At 31.6% G+C, this 18,684-nt stretch overlaps 1 long non-coding RNA gene across 1 annotated transcript; it reads right to left on the bottom strand.

Annotated features, from left to right (window-relative positions):
• Positions 1-958: 958 nt before the first annotated feature.
• On the bottom strand, positions 959-4,393 carry LOC139512704 (uncharacterized). The gene is made up of 2 exons (XR_011662321.1): positions 4,281-4,393; positions 959-1,666 (listed from the first exon to the last, which is right to left on the bottom strand). It is a non-coding gene; the product is annotated as an uncharacterized lncRNA (long non-coding RNA).
• Positions 4,394-18,684: the final 14,291 nt, after the last annotated feature.

Below are 18,684 nucleotides of genomic sequence, written 5' to 3'. Positions count from 1 at the left end.
CCCTGTAGTTTTCAGATGAATCGGACAACCCGTTGTTGTGTTGCTGGCCCTGAATTGGTAATTTTAAGGAAATTTTGCTGTTTTTGGTTATTATCTTGAATATTACTATAGATAGAGATAAACTGTTAGCAGCAATAATGTTCAGCAAAGTAAGATTTACAAATCAGTCAACATTCCGAAATGGTCAGTTGACCTCTTTAGGAGTTATTGCCCTTTATAGTCAATTTTTAACCATTTTTGGTCAATCTTAGTAATTTTTTACAAAAATCTTCTCCTCTGAAACTACTGGGCCAAATTAATTCAAAACACTGGACACTTTAAATTTGCAAAACACTCATTTGCAAATCCGCCGCCGCCTCAAATAAGAGCTACAGTGTCATGTATATAACCAAAATGTGCGGAATTACATGGGATTCAATAATTTCATTAGTTTTCTACTGTCACTATTATATTTATTTTGCTATTTGATTTATAAAAACATGGGATTTTCAATATCCCATGGGACAGGGCAAAATTCCATTGGATTTACCATTATCCCATGGGATTTTGGTTAAATCCCATGGGATTTGTTTTGGTCCCATGGGATAATTGTAGTCCCATGGGATATTTGTTGTCCCATGGGACAAAAATAATCCCATGGGATTTTTAATATCCCATGGGACAAAATAAAATCCTATGGGATTCAAATTATAAATATATAGATACAAATATACAGTATGTCTATGTTGCAATGAATGCTGTTTGGTAGTAAAAAGTTTTAAATGTATACAAATTTTTTTTATATTTTATATATATATAATTTTTTTTTCATTTTGTCACAAACATGTTTTTGTTTGTTAATATGACAATAAAGATTATAATTCTGATTTTGGAATGTATAATAAAATTTAAGGTCAAAGAGTAAAGTTCTTTCACTGAAACAAAATGATGACATGTTTAAATAAATGAAAAAACATTGTTTTGAAATCTTTGTCTTGTTTATTTTATAATGAAAAATAGAACTGAAAAAAAATATTCTGACTAAATAGTTTACTCTTTTCATGAGGTAAGGTTTTCTTTGTTATAGTTTCATTGCAATACATGAATATGCAAACAATTTGAATTATTATACCTTTGTGGTGTACATAATATTATGCTTATATTTGCAAATTTATAATTTAAACACTTTTTGTGTTAAAGTTTTAGTTTTCTTTTTCACTGCTTGCTATGTACAATTATTCAGTCCACTATATAAGAGTCAAGTCAATAAATTATTTCATCCACTAGAATATTCCCGCAATTCTTAGACAAAACATTTTTCCATCTGTTCTTCAAAGATCTTCCTCCGTACATCTTTATTGGATGGAGCGATTCAAATGAGAAGACAAAGCAGGTTTATTTGGACAACAACATACTAATATTTTTTTCATTCGTTCTTTCTTTCAATTGATAATTACATTGTTGCATTTACATGATCAAGTTCTTGAGCATCTATGATCGTGATGATATGACTCCTTTTTGTTTATAGTCATTATTAGAAATTTCCTTTTTCTATTAAATGTAGGAAAAAAACGTTCCATTTCAAATTAATTAAAAAAGTCGCACTATTGAGAAAAATATCATCTTCCAAGTTTTCTGTTCAGTATTGATCTGTTGAATGATGACCATGAAAACCGAGATGTCTGACCTACAAATACACAAAACTCAAAAATTATCAGTGAAGAGAAATACAGCAATAAAAAGGCTATTTTATCCTGTTAATGAACATTTTAATAAACTATCATTTAAATATCTATTGTTAGTACTCTTATTTCAGTGCTTTGCGTCTATGATTTACATATTACTGGTTACTGTTTGGTTCCTTGTTGCAGTCTTTTGAGTTAAGCCCATTGCAACAAATTTTTACAATTTGTTCAAATGTTGTGCTGTTATTAAAACCACTGTCCGGTATAGCGTTTGCTCATTGTCAAAGGCTGTACAGTGAACTATTTTTGTTAAATTAAGGGGGCTCGCAGGTTTCAATCAATTTTTTTTGATAATATAGGGTTACGCTATATTTTTCTATAAATGAACTTTTATCTTATACTTTATAGAACTAGAGGCTCTCAAAAGCCTGTGTCGCTCACCTGTTACTGTATCTACTGATGTCGGCCAATCTTGGTTGGTAGGTGGGGTCGTTAGACACTTTTTTTAAATAGATACCGTAGTAATGATTGTGGCCAAGTTTGGTTAAATTTGGCCCATAGTTTTAGAAAAGAAGATTTTTGTACAAGTTACAAAAATGACGAAAAGTTGTTCAATATTGACTATAAAGGGCAATAACTCCTTAAGGGGTCCTCTAACAATTTTGATCATGTTGACTTATTTGTAGATCTTACTTTGCTGAACATTATTGCTGTTTACAGCTTATCTCTATCTATAATAGCATTCAAGATAATAACCAAAAACTGCAAAATTTCCTTAAAATTACTAATTTTAGGGCAGCAACCCAACAACGGGTTGTCGGATTCATCTGAAAATTTGTGAGGGGATCTTATTCTGAATGACATTTGAATCTTGAAAGATTTGCCCTAAATGTCTTAGTTTCAAAGATATAAAGCAAAAACTGCATTTTACCACTATGTTCTAATTTTAGCCATGTCGGCCATTTTGTTTGGTAGGCGGGGTCATCAGACACATTTTTTAAACTATATACCACAATAATAATTGTGGCCAAGTTTGGTTAAATTTGGCCAAGTAGTTTCAGAGAAAAAGATTTTAGTAGAAGTTACAAAAAATGACGAAAAGTTGTTAAAAATTGACTATAAAGGGCAATAACTCCTTAAGGGGTTGACTGACAATTTTGGTTATGTTGACTTATTTGTAGGTCTTACTTTGCTCAACATTATTGCTGTTTACAGTTTATCTCTATCTATAATAGTATTCAAGATAATAACCAAAAACTGCAAAATTTCCTTAAAATAACCAATTCAGGGGCAGCAACCCAACAACAGGTTGTCCGATTTGTCTGAAAATTTCTGGGCAGATAGATCTTGACCTGATCAACAATTTTACCTCATGTCAGATTTGCTCTAAATGCTTTGGTTTCAAAGATATAAGCCAAAATATACATTTTACCCCGCTGTTCTATTTTTAGCCATGGCGGCCATTTTGGTTAGATGGCCAGGTCATCGGACACATTTTTTTAAACTAGAAACCCCAAGGATGATTGTGGTTAAGTTTGGTTAAATTTGGCCCAGTAGTTTCAGAGGAGAAGATTTTTGTAAAAGTTTACGGACGACGGACGCAGGACGATGGACGCCGGACGACAGACGACGGACATTAAGTGATGAGAAAAGCTCACTTGACCTTTCAGGTCAGGTGAGCTAAAAATAGAAAAATTAAATTAAAAAAATGGGGACACCATTCATTCACACTCACAATCCGCCTTTGAAAGAAGCATATATACATTTTTGTAAAGGTACTTTTTTTTCTGTTGAACTAATAGGAGAAATAGAGGTAATTTTGAAATAAAAAAAGAACTTAATTACAGAAATCGCTTAAATTTTACAATAGTTTAGTTTAAGTAAAGTTAGTTGAAAATGATAACAAAAAATATAGGTCACTCAGATGAGCTAAAAAAGATATTACAATTCTCATGCCAAAAAATGGCATTTCTGCACCAAAGGGAGATAATTTGGAGCTTTTTCAATGATATATACATTTTAAAAGTTGTCTGGGGCCAAAACGAATTGATTTTTAAGAATGATTTCTGTACCATATGATAAAGTAAAAACTAATAAAGTTATAAATAAAATTAGTTATGAAAAAAAAATATTTAATATTTTTCTGAAATTTTTATACCCTCGAGCCTCCTTAAATGTCATTTGATCTCTGTTGGAGAAAAGTCTTATTTGAAATCAGACTGCTTCTTATTTTTATATCAACCCAGCCATATTATGCCTGTCCAATATCAGGAGCTTGTACATAGTTCAGTGGTTGATGTTGGTTCATATCCGTCATTTTTGTTTTTCATAATATTTTGTTTTTTTATAAATTAGTCTGGTATATTTGAAGTTTGAATTGATGCTTCATTTCAAATTTTGTTAGCGTTGTCTTTTATAGATTACTATATCATGTATAGGGTATGAGTTTTTTAATTACTAACAGGTCATCATTGGCCTCTAATAAATAATTACGATGGTTACATCCACTTAATTGAACTCTGATGGATAGTTTTCTCATTTATCGTACCACATCTTATTTTAATAAATATTTAATCATTACTCAAGGGCTATTACTTTTTTTAACAGTGGACTTACCATTTAGGCTTTGTTGACCTTTGTAAATCTATTTTTGTTGTTAATTTCTTCTGTTTATAGTTTCCCTTTATCTTTAATATTCTTTCCCTACACATAAAAGGGTAAACAATATCATTTAATGACAAAAATAACTACTAATACATAAAAAGTAGGCAACTGAAAATTTTGCCTCATTTGTATATAACTTCGACTTGATCCTCATTCTTGCTGTTAAATATTATCATTGTTTTATGAAAATGAGGTCTTAGTAAAATTAACCTTGGCAAACAGACATCTTCTTTTTTTATATGACACCTTGCATTCATTCTGTACAACAAGTAGACCTATGCTTATTCAAAGAACCATAAAATGCGGTCATGGTTTTATGAATCTGCCAGAGAGACATGCACACCTTACAATTGTTACATATCCTACAAATATAATCGACCTATAACTTTAAGCATAATTATGATAAACAATGCAGTGTTTCATTGACCAATGAAAATGAGGTCAAGGTCATATAAAATATGACAGACAGACATGTGCATCTTACAATCATTCGGTTCACTAAATAAAGTGGCCTTATTGCTTACAGTATCCGGAAAATAAACCAAACCACAAAAACGAAACATTTTCATACGGGTAGTTCCTTATACCCTGCCACATTCGTAATGTATGTGCCTGTTCCAAGTCAGGAGCCTATAATTCAGTGATTGTCCTTTGTTTATGTGTAACATTTAACTGTTTTCCATTTTTTGTACATAAATTAGGTTGTTAGTTTCTGGTTTTAATTGTTTTTGTTGTCATTTCTGGACCTTTTATAGCTGACTATGCAGTATAACTGGGAGTACTCTCAGATCTGTTAATTGTGTCTTTTTGTGTAGGGATGTATAAATACCCGGTCACGTCCACTTGTATTTTTGTCCATCTGATGAGTTAAGCCTTTTTCAACTGATTTTTATAGTTTATTCTTATGTTGTACTGTTATACCATTGTCGCAGGTTAGGGGGAGGGTTGGGACCCCGCTAACATGTTTAACCCCGCCACATTATTTATGTATGTGCCTGTCCCAAGTCAGGAGCCTGTAATTCAGTGGTTGTCGTCAGTTTATGTGTTGCATATTTGTTTTTCGTTCATTTCTTTATATAAATAAGGCCGTTAGTTTTCTCGTTTGAATTGTTTTACATTGTCTTAGCAGGGCCTTTTATAGCTGACTATGCGGTATGGGTTTTGCTCATTGTTGAAGGCTGTACGGTGACGTTTAGTTGTTAATGTCTGAGTCATTTTGGTCTCTTGTGGACAGTTGTCTCATTGGCAATCATACCACATCTTCTTTTTTTATATTTGTTCATTGTTAAGGCTGTAGGGTGACCTTGAGTTGTTAATTTCTGTTTCATTTGGTCTCTCATGGGGAGTTGTCCAATCATACCCCATCTTCTTTTTTTATATTGTCCTATGTACTATGAAAATAAAGTAAGATGAAACTTCTCAGTCAGACATATGCACCTAGTTGACCTTTTGCTAATTTGAAAACAAGAAAATAGAGAAACTGGCGAAAAAAAACAAAAAGGTAACATTAAGCAATGAACCATAAAAATGAGGTCAAGATTGAATAAAACATGCCAGTCTAACGTGTACATCCCTTAAAATTTTCATACAAAAAATATACTTGACATGTTGCATACAATATTAGAAAACCCGACCAAAACACAAAAACTTAACAATAACCACTGAACCATGAAAATGAGGTCAGAGGATAGAAAACCAGATAAATTGACACAAATCCCTGTGGTAAGACAAAATGTGCCATAATATTAGTCCAAATGATAATGAATTCTTGCATGGCTATTCTGTTCTGTTCTGTTCTGGTTTAGAAAATCCCTCCTTCTGGCTTCAAAGGAGCACTTCGCACAATGACGAATAAATGTTTATATATATATATATATATATATACCTAAAAAGACATACTAAGTACGCCTCGTGAGATGAGTGTTGGTTACTGTCAAAGACCCTTACGCTTGCTTGGCGGAAGGTTTTTAATTATGAATACGAGTTCGTAGTCCATGAAGAGCAAAGCAAAGCTTCCTTGTCATGTATTCTACATGAATTCTACAGTGTAGCAGGCATCCATGCATTTACATTTGCAACCACAAGCACATATAAAGCTACTAGGGTCCAATATAAAGTTAGTGTCTAGCTATTTCAACTTTTTTCTTGGACGCCGTCATAGTAAAAAAAAATCCTTTCAAGGCGTAATAATTGTTTGTATTAAAAAAGAAGAAACCTAAATCTTACTTGTTAGTTGTTACGGGCTAACAAAAAAGATTTATTTAAAGTTGGTTATATACACTACATACAATACAACATAAACTCAAGAGCTTTTATCCAACATACATACATGTATATGACAAGCACAATACATAAAACATTAAATTCATCACTGAGATAGTAGTCTCAGATAGAGGGAGACGGGGCCAACCAAACCCCTATTCAATCTGAATGTAGGACAGAAAGTCACAGGACAAAAAGTCACGGTCAACAAGTCACAGACAAAAAGTCACAATTCAGTTTAGAGATTATTTTTCTTTGAACAAGAAAACACTTTTTTTTTTGTATTTTTCTTGAAGTTTCATATAAGAAGCAACTTAGTAATTAAAATTTATTCAATAAATATCAATAATAATCAAATAATTGTTATGAAAACAAAATGTCAAAGTGGCTTGGTACTTAAATGTATGGCAAGCCAAAGTGGACAAAAAGAGCTATTTTCTAATATTAGAAAATCATTTTCTAATATTAAAAAATCATTTTCTAATATTAAAAAATCATTTTCTAATATTAAAAAATCATTTTCTAATATTAAAAAATCATTTTCTAATATTAGAAAAGAAAAGAACGATTTTTTAATATTAGAAAATGAATTTCTAATATTAGAAAATCAATTTCTAATATTAGAAAATCAATTTCTAATATTAAAAAATCAATTTCTAATATTAGAAAATCAATTTCTAATATTAGAAAATCAATTTCTAATATTAGAAAATCAATTTTTAATATTAGAAAATGATTTTCTAATATTAAAAAATCATTTATTAATATTAGAAATTCGAAAGTATTTTCTTATATTAGAAATTCATTTTCTAATATTAGAAACTCATTTTCTAATATTAGAAATTCATTTTTTAATATTAGAAATTCATTTTCTAATATTAAAAAATCATTTTCTAATATTAAAAATTAAAATCTTCATCACCAAAGAGTTTTGATTTATATATTTCTAAACTCAATAAGCCCTCCCTGATTACAAACGGAATGTAAAAAAAAAAGATGTCTGAAATAAAGAATGAACTAAATCAAATATTGCTAAGGATTAACGGAGCAGCTCTATCAAATAATTTTGAGGAAGTTGAAATACTGATTGGAGATGCCACAACTAAACTTGAAAATGGGAGAGCAGAATTAGATGAGGAAACTGTTCAGCAGCTCCAATCGTCACTGGAATCCATGACAGGACTTGCCAGAGACATGAGGAATGTTCATGTAAATTCTGGCTACAAAGCTGAAAGACCTAAGACAGGTATGAAATATGCAGTCTTATGAAATATACGCTAAATTTGTCTTCATTTAATAATTTTTTTCTTACAATATCACAATAGTATTTGATGTAGGGTAAATTTCCCCTGAATATATTTGTGTATTCACAGCAGCGTTAATTTTAATCAAAGTACTGAAGTACTGAACATCGTATGGTCCGACAAGCACTTGATTGTCGCAGAAAAAATCACATCTTATACCTGAATGTGAGGTGGAAGTTCAGATGTATTTTTTCTGGGGCAAATTCGCGAGAGTGATAAATCAATGACCGGGAATTCAACCTCACCGTAATAGCTTTTATATTGTAGTGATATAAAACCAGTATTGTTTTGTTTATTGTTATATATTATATTGATACTTGTATATTACAGTTTCATTTATATATAATGTTGATGCATTTGTGTACCATTATATTTTAACGTTACTATATTAATAATAGTGCAGTCGGCAATTGCATGATGGACAATTCAATTCAATTTTTCTTTCCTGTAAAAAATGTTTAATCGTTCATGCAGAGTTATGGTTCCTTGAGATTGCAAACTTTTCGAAGTTGGGATATTCTCCCCATGCTTGTGTATAGTTATTAGTGATTAGTTTTTGTTATTGTTGTAATTTATACAATTTTTACCAAAATGACACAGAAATTAACAACTTAAGGTCACCCTACGGCCTTCAACAATGAACAAAGCCCATACTGCATAGTCAGCTATAAAACCTGCAATGACAGCGTTAAACAATTTAATCGAGTAAACGGCCTAATATATTTATGAAAAAATGAACGTAAAACAAATTTGTAACACATAAACAAACGACAACCACTGAATTACAGGTTACTGACTTGGGACAGGCACATATACAAATAATGTTAACGGGATACAAACCCTCCCCAACGTGGGACAGTGGTATAACCTTTATAAAAATCAGTTGAAAAAGGCTTGATTCATCAGATGGACAAAAATACAAGTAGATGTGGCCGGGTGGAATGATTAAGCATCACTGCATTGTTTGTTATCGACACCTCTTGAATACTGAAGTAACATGTAGTCTACGTTTATTTCGTCTGAAACTTGATTACAAAAAGATGCGTTTAAAGCTGCCACTTTGTATCGGTGTATTAGAGCGAAGTCACTATCGAACTTAAGTAAACTTTGATAATATTGGTTTACCGATTTTCTTAAACTTCTATTTGTACTGATGCATTATACTTCATGTCTACAAGTCTCATGATATGTTTTATATAAAAAAAAAAAAAGAAGATGTGGTATGATTGCAAATTAGACGAGACTACTCTTTACAAGAGAGCAAATAACACGGGATGTCGCCGTTTAGCCTTTAACAATGAGAAAAGGCCATACCGCATAGTCGCCTATAAAAAGCCGCGAAATAACAATGCAAAACAATTCAAACGAGAAAAACTAACGGAGTAATTACTGTACAAAATAAACAAACATATATGTGCCACATTAAAAAAAACACAATTCAATTTGACAATAAATATGGCCCCATAAATATATCCTTTGCAAGATTAAAATATAATACATTTCCATTTATCATGTTTATCAAGCTTTATGAGCAATTTCCTTAAATTAAAAATGAATATATGTAATAAAAAGAAAATATTTCAAGATCTTTTTCATATAATATATTCAAACCATGGGCCAATTGTCAACAATTTGTTTGTGACTTTTTGTCCTGTGACTTTATGTCCTGTGACTTTTTGTCCTGCGACTTTCTGTCCATTTATACCTTCAATCTAAATCAGTGAACTGAATTATTGTTTTTGCAGTATTCCGGGTAACGAGTCGATATCTGTTATTAATCATGCAAATTGCGAGTCAACACTTACACACCTTTTTTTCAGAATGTCAGCCAAAAACAAAGAACCACTGGTTATAGGGGAGTGTAACCGATGAATTGATCCTGAATCAGATAAGATTTTCCAAGTATTACGGAGAACCTCTTTATTTGATCACACTCGCCTGGAGATTTAATAATAAGGCTACTAAAAACATTTTATTTCCCCATGTTCGCTGTTTTTCGCTATAATTATTAAGCTGAATAAAGCTATTTGAAAAATACATTAATTTGTGTTTTTTACTGCTACAAGATATTTGAATAAAATGCTAATTACGCACCAGTTGCTGAGCAGAGAATCATTCTAAGCAAGGAACAGTATATAAAAACTGTTAACAGTAAGAATAGAAATTCCCTGTAAAAAGGCAGTCAAATTTTAACAGAACTGTAACTTAATGATGTATATCAAGTTCCAACACCTCACCCAGCACCCTGGCCCAGCACACTGAGTTAGCAAACTGGTGTGTGTCAGTCTTATAATATAAAACTGCGTAAGTTCATATCGTTAGATTTATCGTTTGTTTGGATATTTTTAGGATCGTTGTAAAATTATATATCTTAAACTTTGTTAAAATACTATCTTAAATTGTTCAATTCGTTATATTTCATAATTTTGTTAAAGTGTACTTTTTAAAGTTTTAAATTTTAAAGATGTAAAAATGAATATGTATATATATATATATTCCATTTTGATTTGAGGAAAATCTGTTTGAACTGTAATGACATGGTCAGTCAACTGATTTGTTGCAAAGCTGATTACAGGTAATTATAACATACAGTAATTTTCCATTACGACAGTGCGTGTACTCTCCGGTGTGTATAACGTAAAGTTTTCTAGAGAACATCCTGTCTACGTGTAATACAGATCTCGGATACAGATTGATGACATTACACAAAATTTCGTTTGTTAAATGTGCTTAGGTATCTCTGTGTCTATTCCCTATTTCAACACCACAAATTTTTCGAAGAAAAAAAATCAAAAAATCAATTATATTATATTATGAAATAAAGAAGAAAAGTAGCAAATATCAACTTCAGTAACTATTAACTGCGCATTGAGTAAACATAATTTCAATATTGCATGAACCAACAAATGGAAGTTTTTAACGACCTTAACTGGCTATACAGCCCTTGCACAGTCGGTAATGAACCAACCCTTGACAAAACGTATACATGTAGGCCTATGTAGAAGTGTTTAAAAAGACCAATTCCTATTGGTTATATTTCACACTAGGACCTTAGATAACTAGAACTAAGCAGTGGTTGATCCAGAAATTTTCATAAGTGGGGACACATGGACTCGGCCTAAGAGGGGTCCCTGCCAGTCATGCTTCAGTGATTCCCTATATAATCTCCCATTTTCCAAGATTAGTGGCTGGAAAAAAACCTAAATATATTACATGTATTATATGTCTCTGATAAAATAAAACCAACTTTAAAGAAGTTATTTAAGTTTGAATCGGCTGTCACCTGTGTTTTGCATTGGGATGCCAAAACATTAATGGTATTTACAAAAATGCCAAAACCTGCAAATATATTTTAGGCAAAAAGAGACATTTATAAATCGATGATTTTTACACTAAACGTTTTTGTAATTTGTTATAGAAATATTAATAAGTAGATGTACATAGTTTTATCAAGGATTTGTATAGTAACTATACACATCTTGGTTTTATAAAGTCCTTCATTGCTTCAACCCCTTGGTGAAATTTAAATGGCGAGACGATAATTAATAAACTATCTATCTATCGACATGCGCCGTTATTTGGGATTTTAGAATACGTCACGGATGACCGATGATCATATTCAATACCAATCATCATTTGAATTTTGTCAATTGATCTTTAATGATTAGGACTGATTGGTGATGGCAGAGAATGTGTCTCTGTTGATGGTTATAAACACATAGAAGTAAACTTTACAAAAAAAGTTTACTTGGAAAAAAATAAAAAATTATATGAATATGCTAAATAAATTTTTCTTTGGTATGTAATAATTGAAGACGTTTAGAAATATAAAAAATCTTCACATAGTTGGGAAATTTTCTATTCAAGTTATATCATTTAAAAACGTTTAGAAATATAGATCTTTTTCGATGTACAATTTGGCCCGCTTGGAGATCTTAATAATTGTTTGTCTACTTTCGTCTATTTATATTGCTGAAATTCTTTAATCAAGGATTTGTACAAGCCCTTGCTATAATATAATGAATCTCGTCCGCCAATATCACCATAATTACTTAAAGAACAGATACAATCTTATCCTAAATAGTTTGCCATTTAACAATTCAAAAAGAAATTTTGAGTCGAAACTGAAGTACCAAATCTTTAAAAAGAATCACCTTTTTTTGTAACAGTATAGACGTCGAAAATTAAACTGTATATATTTCTTTTTTCAAAACTCCTGAAATAATTTAATATTATCTTTAGACAGCTTTCATATGCAAATCTTTTTAGAAGTATGTGAGCGTATTACCCCCCCCCCTTTTTTTTTCCTTCTATAAAATTTATTTGTAAACGATTTTGTGTCTTAATTTGTGTTTGCTAATTAACTGGGGTTCATGCTGTCAAAAGTCAAAAATGTCTCCTTGTGTATAAGTTATTGATAAAAAAATATTTGAAGCCGCCAGAAGAATAAATCATTTCCTGAACTTAAATACATTTATCTGTCAGTAAATAAAGACAATTTGCCTAAAACACTCTCTCATATATTAAATCAATTGTAAAATAATTAATTCAACGACTTTCTTTTACTTTTTACTTTTCTTCTTCAGTTTTTTTTTTTAACCCATTGCTCTTCATTTATTCGAAAAATAATTACTGATCACAATTTTTTCGAATGCTTTATATCCTATTTTCGTATCGAACTTACATGTTAGCAGTTGAACGGAATTAAGTACATTTTTCAGGAATTTACAACTTAAATTTTCAGCAACAAAATTCCACACTTTTTTACTTGGATTTTTTTTTTCTGTTTTGAAGGCGCCACCAGTGACCCCGTAGCACACATAACCAACACCTCACATGGCGTATTCACGATGTTGAGGTATTGACATACAATCACATTTATCAATATACAGCACGTAGGTAATTTGGTGTTGAATGCCAGTAGGTCAGAATTTGTTAATTGAATTTTACCTGTAAAAGGGTCACTAGCTGTCAAATTCATGTTCATCGATTTTAATCAAATTCACATAACGTGTGGTGTTGAATTGTTTATTAAAATTCCACGCACAATCTTGGCTGATATGCATAAAACCATTATTTCATGAACCTGCATGAAATATTGACTTATCACAGAACTAAAAAAATAAACCACCGAAAGTCCACACAAGAGGTTATTTAACAGAATAGAGAATAACGGGCAAAGAAAAAAAGGAATAAAGAAAGAGAATAATGGTAAAAAGTGTAAGTCATTAAAAATATAGCTTAAAAAAAGAAGCCTCTTGCATCAATTTGAGGAATTTACCCAAGGTTAATTTTACGGCGGCTTATTTTATTTTGGATTAAAAATAAACACAATTGACAAGTTTCCTTCCCCTGCATTTTCGATCGCACATGTAAATAGCACGTTGGTCTCAAGTAAGACACTGATACATTACAACACTTGCCGTCAGTATTTGAAAATATTAATTGAGAAGGTATAGAAAATTAATGCACGAACACTATTATCCACCACAGGCCTAAATCGTTAGTCCGCAAACAACGAGGGTGATAAAAAAAAACCAGCACTTTGAAAACAGCCACCGGCATGCTATGAATTTGACAGCTTCCCAAATTAGTAACTATCAATTTCTACCCATAGAAAACTTTTGTCCTTCTTTATCAAAAATGAAATATGTTGATATTAATGGTATAAAGGTTAAATCAATTTATTCATATATTTGACCGACTAGAATTAATTGGGGAATTTAAACCAATTCCTATTGTATTAAAGTGATAAAACTATTAAAATTTATATCAGATCATATCAGGGTGATTGAAATGAGGAAGGGGGGGGGGGGGGGGGGTGGTGGTGATCAGGTATTTTTGGGGGAAGAAAGAAGGGAGGGTGAGTCCCTCGGGGGTAATTCCCACCCCCTTCAATTTGAGAATATGCTATTATCTTGTAAACGGTTTAGATCCCCACCCCTAAACCATATATATTCTTGAATGGGACAATAAAACGAATCAATTGAAATTAAAGGGAAGTCCCTGGGGGTCACCCCACCCAGATCAATTTGAGAATGTGTGTGCTTTTATCTTGTAAACGGTTTAGATCCCCACCCCTAAACCATATATATTCTTGAATGTGACTTTAAAACAAATCAATTAAAATTAAAGGTTAGTCCCTGGGGGTCACCCATCCCCGTTCAATTTGAGAATGTGCTATTATCTTGTAAACGGTCCAGATCCCCACCCCTAAACCATATATATTATTGAATGGGACGATAAAACAAATCAATTAAAATTAAAAGAAAGTCCCTGGGGGTCACCCCATCCCGTTCAGTTTGAGAATGTGCTATTATCTTGTAAACGGTCAAGATCCCCACCCCTAAACCATATATATTCTTGTATGGAACAATAAAACACATCAAATGAAATATAGGGAGAGTCCATGGGGGGTCACCCCCACCCTCACATGTTTGAAAAACTTTTAAATGGTTGAGATCCCCAGTGGTTAAGTGAAAAAAATTCTGGATCACAGGGGATGATTCTAGGGGTTGGAAGTTCAACTTGGACCCCCCCCCCCCTTTTTTTTGGACATGAATCGATGCATTTGAATGGGAACATATAGTTGGAACCACCCCTCCTAAATCTTGGGTTGGGAACAGGGAACCCCCTTTATAAAATGGCTGGATCCATCCAGGCATACCATCTAGTTAGCTATTAAGGCTTTAACATGTTTAAAAATATGAAATAAATCAAACAAGGAAATTAACGGTGTAGGCAACTGTTTTGAATTTAAAAAAAAAGCCTTTATTAACAATGTTAAATTTTGTGTGCATTTATTTTTGCTTATTTTCAATAACAAATAAATAATGGACAGAATTGCGTGATTGATTATTGTAATTTACGAAAAATCTGCATACATGTTATAAAATGGGAAGTAGAAACTGGGAATTTGTCAAAGAGACAACAACACAACCAAAGAGCAGACAACGGACGAAGGTCACCTATGGGTCTTCAATGCAGTGAGGAAATTTTGGCACTGGTCTTCAGCTCATAAATATGTCTCAGAAATGAGAATGATATACAGCTCTCATTTGCATTAATAAAAACCTCACAATATGTTCTGAATATCAGAATATACAGTATTGCAAGATACTCTCATATTGTACACATTGAGCTGAGAAACTGTAAAATTAATCATGCTAATTTAACATTTAAGTCCTCGGAATCAATCTTAATATGCATACAAAGGAATATAAGTATGCAAAAGACATATATATATATATATGGTCTTCAAAAATAAGAGTATCAATGCTATTAATTTATGACAAGCTCTTAATCAAGTAATTATTTTGGTTTGTTTAAATATTTTGGAGGTTAGGCCAAAATTAAAAATATGTTTGTTTCCCCTCCCCCCACCCGGGTCAAAAATAAGCCCCCGGGTCAAAAAATTATTTTCCACAAAAAAATCGAAATTATTTTTTTCCTGAAAATAATTTGTTTCCATTTTTGGAAAGTGCTTGAAAGCAGAAGGATTGATAATCTAAATAAATACAATCAAATTGAGCACAAACAACTGATAAGTGGCCTGGACTGGACAAGTCAAACCATTCATGTGACCATGCTATGACAATCATGCACATCCAGTTAAAAAAAAAAAAAAAGAACCTGCCTTCCTGGTCTGTTTACAAAGGGTAAACCCGGGGGAGGGGAAACAGACATTCTTTTAAATGTGGCCTTAGTATGACCTCCTTTTTTGTGATGATGTTTTCCTTTTAAACTTGGAAAAATTGTTTGTATCAACAAAAATAAAAACACAAAGTTAATCTAGAATTATGTTTTTATCATTTTTTTATGTTTAGATCATGTAGATTGTCAGCAAGATGAAAAGAAAAAAAAATATGCAGCTCAAAAGTCAAAATGTGGATAAGCTGAGGTTCAAGGTCCTACTTTTGCGGATTTTCATATTTTGCATGAATGAATTTAAAGTTTATACCATGGACCGCAGAGAAAGAAAAAAAGACTTTTCAATTTTCCGGCTTCTGAAGGATAAATGTAAAAAATCTTGTTTTTGGTAAGTTTTATGCTCTGTTTTAATAGTGTTTGTGCATTCATCTGTCCAGTCCTTCCTCTAAATTGTATCCTCTTTAATTTTTTGGTGAGTGTTTGCCATGAATTTCAGTAAGTAGCCTGTGGATTTACATATATCAGTGGCGGATCCAGAAATTTTCATAAGTGGGGCCCACTGACTGACCTAAGAGGGGGCCCGCTCCAGTCACGCTTCAGTGATTCCCTATATAAGCAACCAAATGTTTTCCCAAAAAGGGGTGGGCCCCTAAATCTGCCTCTGTATATATACTCAAAATTTAGTACGAATATTAAGGGATTTTAGCATGACATCCTGTTGAATGCTTGTTAATCATGTTTATGTTTCAGACCATATGAGTATTTAGACTACGCGTACAGTCTGCCCAATTTTAAGAAGTTGGTCAAGTTTATTAGAAACAAATATACATTACAGATCAACATAACTGAAATCTTTTAATAGATTAATACAAAAAGTTAAATTGCAGTAGAAATAAAAATACATGTTTGGTTGAGCTCTGGTATTAGACAGTACTAGTACCGGGTATACTCAAATGGTCTGATTGTATGAATATGGTCGTCCTGTAAGAGTATACTTATATGTTTCGGACCGTTAACGTATGGTCCAAATACTTATATGGTCTGGAACATTTATACATGTCTTAAAATTAGTATCTGACAAACACATTGGTGTTTGTGAACTTGGTAATAAGTTATTCGATAGAAATATAATGTTTTCAGATTATAAAAATAAAAAATATCCCATATTTACTTTTAATAAAGAAGAAGATTATTGATGTATGTATAACTGTAAAATGAGACAGCAAGCCAACAACACAAAAAATAAGAATAAAACAATATATATTTTTTTTGTAACAATGTTATAATTTTCAATATGTCCGAAGATTTCAAGGTATTTTTACATTGAAATAAAACACAAATTGAACTCTGTCAGATCTTCAAAAGCTTAAAGATATATTGTTTCTGTTGTCTGCATTTTGTATAATATATTGAAAATTCTAGTGAATAATGGAATATGTTATTATAATTGCCTAAAGTTTTAACATTGATCTTTATATATATGAAATATATAACTTGGGAAAATACCCAAATGTTATAAAGAAGAATAAATTAATTGATTGTTATATACCGGTAGTATTAAAATAGGAAGATGTGGTATATTGCTAATTTGACAACTCTCCATCAGAGACCAAAGGATGTAAGAGGTTAGCAACTGATGACACTGGACAACCTTTAACAATCAGTGAAATCCATGCAGCATAGCTATTTTTATTAAAAATCATATTATTGCTACATGTATGCAACAAAATTTATATAATACTTCAGATTTTATTGGTTCTTTTTCAGAAGGATTGAAATTCATCACCTAGAATAAATGGAGGAAACATAGAAACAAGACCAGAATAAAATTCAAAGACAAAAGTTGGATTAGCTATTATTTTCATCACTAAGTCAATGATTTAAAGTTCTTTTAAATACCAAAAGATATTGAAACCACAATAATGTCAATGTTCTGTGCTGAATGACCAAAAAGTGGACTATAGGATCACACAATGCTGGATGATAAGAAACTATTAATGTTTTGTGTGGAGGGATATTGTGAAAAAAATAGATTTACTTAAATAGCTACTGTAAATTCAAGAATTATTGTGAGGGTTTATATTTGCAAAAATTGCAACACAGTTGTAAACGCAATAATTTAAACTCCCATTTAGAAATATTTTATATGAATTAAACTGATCTCAAAATCGTAAAAAATTAAAATCTCATTTTAGTCTTAAATGACAAAAATCCAATAATAAATGCACGCAATAATTTCTGAATTTACAGCACTAGTATGTTCAGCCTTATATTAGAGTTAATTATTGATTTCAAATGGTAAATAATAGTGTTTGAAGAAAGTATTCTATAATTCATAAATAAACATATATTGATACTCACATTATCTACTTTGTTGTTTAAAGGTTTAGTTTTGAACAGTTATAGAACAATATGTTGAATTAACATTTCCAAAGAAAAGAGATATTCAATTAAAAAGATTCATCTTATAACAATTTACTACCAAATAGAATACATTGTAACATACACATTACTGTATATTTATATCTATATATTTATAATTTGAATCCCATGGGATTTTAATTTGTCCCATGGGATATTAAAAATCCCATGGGATAATTATAGTCCCATGGGATTTTTTTTGTCCCATGGGACAACAAATATCCCATGGGACTACAATTATCCCATGGGACCAAAAAAAATCCCATGGGATTTAACCAAAATCCCATGGGATAATGGTAAATCCCATGGGATTTTGCCCTGTCCCATGGGATATTGAAAATCCCATGTTTTTATAAATCAAATAGCAAAATAAATATAATAGTAACAGTAGAAAACTAATGAAATTATTGAATCCCATGTAATTCCGCACATTTTGGTTATATACATGACACTGTAGCTCTTATTTGAGGCGGCAGCGGATTTGCAAATGAGTGTTTTGCAAATTTAAAGTGTCCAGTGTTTCAAACTTAGCAACAATCATCTTTGGGGTATTTAGTTTAAAAAATGTGTCACGTGACCCGGCCATCCAACCAAGATGGTCGCCACGGCTAAAAATAGAACATAGGGGTAAAATACAGTTTTTGGCTTATAATTCAAAAACCAAAGCATTTAGAGCAAATCTGACATGGGGGTAAAATTGTTTATCAGGTCAAGATCTA

The sequence above is a fragment of the Mytilus edulis genome, chromosome 2 (assembly GCF_963676685.1).
Source record: "Mytilus edulis chromosome 2, xbMytEdul2.2, whole genome shotgun sequence".
Classification (NCBI taxonomy): Eukaryota; Metazoa; Mollusca; class Bivalvia; order Mytilida; family Mytilidae; genus Mytilus; species Mytilus edulis.
Note: the sequence above shows the minus strand (reverse complement) of the source record. Positions and strands in the feature narration are given on the sequence as shown.